The sequence below is a fragment of the Aricia agestis genome, chromosome 8 (assembly GCF_905147365.1).
Source record: "Aricia agestis chromosome 8, ilAriAges1.1, whole genome shotgun sequence".
Lineage (NCBI taxonomy): Eukaryota > Metazoa > Arthropoda > Insecta > Lepidoptera > Lycaenidae > Aricia > Aricia agestis.
Genome location: NC_056413.1, coordinates 8,855,222 through 8,861,215, shown reverse-complemented (window position 1 = coordinate 8,861,215; position 5,994 = coordinate 8,855,222).

The following is a 5,994-nucleotide window of genomic DNA, read 5'->3' as shown; positions in this document are numbered from 1 at the left end:
TACTTTAATATAAAATACAAAATAATAAAAAACAAAAAAAAACAGAAAACAGGGATATATATTTTTTTTAATTCGTTCCGGTCGGGACAGGCAAAGGGAGCGTTGCCCATACAGCACAGACTACTAAAAGGGCCCATTCACGGCAGGACTGCACCTGGCAGTCCTGCATTGAATGGGCCTCACTGATTGGTTCACACTCGGTGTTGCCGGCCGTAAACACCGAGTGTGAACCAATTAGTGAGGCCCATTCACTGCAGGACTGCCGTGCAGTCCTGCCGTGAATGGGCATCTTTAGGGATACTACCCTGGATACAGCCATTTCTATATAGAAAACAGAGATATATTTTGAGAGATGTTGTGTTTCTGAGTAATTCCGCCAAAATATGTAGCGTGACTATATGGACATAGTGGACAATTCTCAAAAATATTTTTTTGATTATAGTTTGAGTCGACGCACAATTTTTTAAACTTCTTGAAATAAGTGGGTTTTTCTATAAAAAAATAATTAGTTAATAAAATATCGCAATTTTTATTAGGGGTGGTGGTGATGGTGGTGGAGGGCATTTTGTAATTTTATATTTTGGTTTTCTTTGAAAGATAAATTTATTATTAATTATTTTTCATTATATTTTGGGCAACATTTGAGACTATTAAGTAGTTCTTCCTACATAAAAAATATACCTACTCTTTGTAACGTTAACAATGTTAAATTCAGATGTTTATACCGTTGCGCGTTGCGTGACTTTTCGTATCAAATGGAGCACAATTTTAACTGTTTAGCGACCTTAAAACACTTTTTTTTAAATAAAACTAGTCTTGCATGTAATCGTGCTCATAAACTTAATTACTTTAAAAAGTAAATTATTTAAGTAAATATAACTTTCGATAAGTACTGATTTTCCGCGGAAAAAGTCTGCGGAAATATTATGAACTTCACAATCAATAATAATTTGGCTCATTACTTTTTATTGTGCTAAAAATATAAACAATTACCAAAAAAGTGCAGTGACTTGTATGAGAATCATAATATGAGAAAAGCGCCCGTGAGTTTCCGCCGTCAACCGACCCGCGGCGTTGCCGTAGCTTAGCAATTGCTTAGCAACGATATCCAAGAGGCCTATTGCTGCTGTGGAACCCTTCATGGGCGGGTCCAACTCGCACTTGGCCGCTTTTTTCTATGTTTAATTTCACGAAATTTATAACATATTGCCTGTGTAAGCGTAGTCCACAAGATACTCTATCAAATGAGACCTTTTTAGGGTTCCGTAGCCAAATGGCAAAAAACGGAACCCTTATAGATTCGTCATGTATGTCTGTCTGTCTGTCCGTCTGTATGTCACAGCCACTTTTCTCCGAAACTATAAGAGCTATACTATTGAAACTTGGTAAGTAGATGTAGTCTGTGAACCGCATTAAGATTTTGATACAAAAATGGAAAAATCATTAAAAATTTTAGGGGTCCCCAATCCCCATAGGTACAACTGAAACAAAAAAAAATTCACCTAACCTATGCGTGTGGGTTACCTATCTATGGATAGGCCTTTAAAAATTATTTTGAGGTTTCTAATATGATTTTTTTCTAACCTGAATAGTTTGCGAGACAGACTTTTCCAAAGTGGAAAAATGTGTGTCCCTTTAACTTCTAAAGTAGGGGCATGATAATTCTAAAAAAAATATATGATATACATTACTATAAAAACTACCAACGAAAATTGGTTTGAACGCAATGATGTTTTAATAATAGAATATCATAGTTTGCTAGATCTCGTAGCAAGTAGTTTTTTTTATACGTCATAAATAGTAAACCTTATTTTAACTTTCATTAAGTAATTCAACTGAAATATAAAAATAAATCGAAAACCTTTTAATTTCATAGAAATAAACCTTATTGCTGCTGCGGAACCCTTGATGGGCGAGTCCAACTCGCACTTGGCCGGTTTTTTTTATCTTCATAGGATATTTACATGATAAGTACTGTAGAGACGGTACTGTTGGTCAGATAAGTGTGAAAGCCCGAGAAAAACTAAAATGGCTGCCATTTTACAACCGTGAGAGAGAAAAAAAAATTGAGAGCTAATTTGTCGATAAAATACCTATGTCATAGATCATGACATTAAAGGATCGGACACCGGTGTCGGGACACATTGTATATTATACAGAGTAACAGTACATGATGTGGCAGTACAGAATAAATAAAATACTTTAACGCTTCTGTACTGAAAATCGTTTATTCAATAACTTAGATTAGCACATCAACGTTAACAAATGAAAAGAAACAATAATCAAGAAGCCAGCGGGAACATAAACGTCGCTGGTATGACCGTATTCAGAGTGAGGTGCGGAGGATCGCGTGAACGGAGAAGCGCGAATTTCACAGCACGCCGCGCCGTTTGCTTGTCAAAACCGCACTGACTGGCCCTCCGTGACTACTGACTCGTGAGTAATATGTAATACTAGCTGTTGCCCGCGACTTCGTCCGCGTGGACTTCAGTTTATAGCGCGCGATGTCAACAAAATTGGTGTCAAAAGCTTTTATAAAAAAACCCTGGTACCCCTTAAATCAAAACAGCTGCGCAGTGTGCACACAATAAGTATTTCATTTTTTATATTAAACATTATATTTTATGCCAAATTTTAAAGCTTATTTAGCCCCCCAATTACACAATTTTACCCATAAACTATTTATCATTGATAGGTTTAAGGTTACGTCACTGCACAGATAAAGTACTGAGTTATTTAATACCGTAAATAATAATCGAAAAAAATCGTAACTAAAAAATTTAAGATGATACCACGTCTTATAGAAAGACGCAAGCGTCAGCGCGATGTAGAAGACGCACGGCGCCATCTATTATGATTTTTTGGAACTAACTTAATTTGAACAAATTTACGCATTTTCACCCCTTTACAACCCTTTTTTCCAGTAAAAAAGTAGCCTATGTCCTTTCTCAGGCTTAGACTATCTGTATACAAAATTTCATTACAATCGGTTCGGTAGTTTTGGCATTTGGCGTGAAAGCGAGACTGACAGACAGACAGACAGACAGAGATACTTTCGCATTTATAATATTAGTATAGATTATGTGCACACCCAAAAACAGCTGTGCAAGCTGTTTTTGGGTATTTTGATTAATTAAGGGCCGCGCTACACCGGAATGGCAGCGGCGAGGCGAGCACTTTCAGCGCTGCCATTCCGGTGTAGCGCGGCCCTAAGAGGGTTACCAGGGTTTTAAAAAGTTTTTAAATTTGACACAAATTTTGTTGACACCGCGCGCTATAAACTAAAGTCCACGCGGACGAAGTCACGGGCAACAGCTAGGTATGAATAAAAACAATATATAATAAAGTAGGTATGATTAGTTCTGTTACAATAATACAGTAAAAAATAAAACGCCATCTGTTTTCATATATTAGAATTAAAATGTTGATTGCATTGATATATTTTCTGGATGGAATATAGGCCAACACGGTACACTCGAACTCCTTTATTTTAGAGCGCCTTCTGTTGTCAACTTGTCACATATATTAGAAATGCAGTAGGAGTTCTATAAGATAAGATAGATTGATTACCGTAATTTGGGGTGAATAGATAGGTCTTCGAACTTTGGTAATTGTTTTCGTAAGGTTGCAGAACGGATACCCACTTATTTAGTCGTGTATATATTGAGTCTTAGGCCAAACTATTGATATAAATTTGTTTCTCTTCGGATAGGTTTGTAGATAATAAAAAAATACACAAACTATACGTAATTTCTAATTACTACTTATCAGGGGACAATAGATACACCTGAGGGGTGATTAGAAAAAATTCGTAGGGCTGCCTCGTAACAGTTTCCCTATATATTCTTTATTAGATGAAGGCAAGCAAACTCGAGAAGGTTTCTTTAATTATTTATTAGTATAAAGTAAAATTATAATTTCAAATAGAAATCATCAATAATAAAAATGAATTTAAATGCTATAAATTTAGAATTTACCACGAAAACAAAACTAAAAGAGAATTTTGAACTGTAGATAATCACTACAAACTTTGTGGCAGCCCTGACATAATCATGGCTAATCACCCCTCTTTCGTAAATAATCACCCCTTGGCTGTGTCTATTAACCATATTTGCGTGCCTATTAACCTCTCAGGCGTGTTTATTCACCCCTTTCGTGTATCTAATCACCTCAAAAATTTAAAGAAAATAAGGCTTCCGGAAAAAGAACAATTTTGTACACTTAATGCATATTCTTACCTTAATAACTATATCAAAATATATTATGACAGCACTGACCGCAATTTGAAGAAAACTATAAACCATTATGACCAAAATTCACCGAAATACGGAGGTTCAAACTCGCTCGTCTACAACGACTTGTTTTGTTGTCAACTTTGAAATTAAATTTTGGCAGTTTTAGCGATGTAGCCACACATAAAAAATTGCCAGACTAAGGAGAATGATATCAACAAATTTATAAAGTTTCGGGTTTTTTACTGGATATACCGAGTTTGCCATAAAAAACATTAAAACTTATCCTAAGATTTTTTCCTATTGCCCCCTTCAATTCTATTCACCCCGGTTTACGGATTATTATTATACCAAGTGATAATATTATTAAACATAATATTCTAACGTATTAAAAACTATAAACAAAAACATAATAACTAATAAGTATGATTAGTTCTATGTTACAATGAAGTAAAAAATAAAACGCCATCTGTTGAATCGTATTAGAACTAAAATGTTCATTGCATCGATATATTTCTGGATTTTTTATAATATTATACATAAAATATATTTAAGATTTTTGAAATATTATTTTAATACACATCCAAGACCCAGGAACATTGAAAACTTTTTGTTCCGCCTGCGGGACTCGAACCCAGGACTCCCGGGATGAGCGCTGGCCACGCGCAATGCGAATTAATTTTCATCGATATTTTCATGGAAATAAGATATTTTCCCACATCAAAATGTAGCCTATGTCCTTTCTCAGACTCTAGAATAACTGTGTACAAAATTTCGTTGCAATCGGTTCAGTAGTTTTGGCGTGAAAGCGAGACAGACAGACAGACAGAGATACTTTCGCATTTATAATATTAGTATGGATATGTATTCTGTGGACTGGCCAGCGGGCGCCGCGCCGCGCGCCGGAGCCACCGAAGCGGTCCGCGGCGTTCGAGGCCCGGGAAGGGAGGTGTTATAGGGATGGATCCTGGTGATGCAATAGGGATGTACCCGATTTTTAAAACCCCGCGTTATAATACTTAATAATAATAATAATAAACTTTATTTGGAACTACAAACATAGGTACATGGTGCAGATTTTCTTAATAATATAATTATAATAAATATATAATATTATAATCTTAGAACAATACAAAGAAACAATAGGCTACCTACTTTTTTTCTACATGCTAATCGCTTCTTACTCATTAATTTTCACCAAAAAACTAATATTTTAATATTTAAACCCATAAAAACGTTGATTGAAAAATATGCCTTTTAAATGGCGCCGAAAATACTGTTCATCATAGTGTGACGTCATATTTTTTGTAAAGTGCTCAAAGGTTTTAAATGAACGTGGACGGGGCGCTGCTGGTAAGGAGAATTGTCAAAAATGACGTTTTTGTATGATAGAAGCGTTAGTTCCTTTTCTTAACACGTTGAACACGTATCAAAAGATACAAATAATAAATGAGTAAACGAAAAAGTCAAAAATCCGGCAGATATCATGTTTAGTTGCACCAACTTACTTTAGCTATAACTGTGACCTTAACTATAACTACAATGTAAAATGTCAAATCTTTGGTTAAAGTCAAAAATGGACGCCATATTTAACCATAACCTTGAGCTCGACAAGGCTTTGAATGAACGTGGCGAAAAAGGAACTAACGCTGTCATCATACAAAAACGCCATTTTTGACGGTTCTCCTTTATCAGCAGCGCCCCCGCCCACGTTCATTTCAAGCCTTGTCGGACCAGCTGTCATTTGTCAAATTCTGTGGTC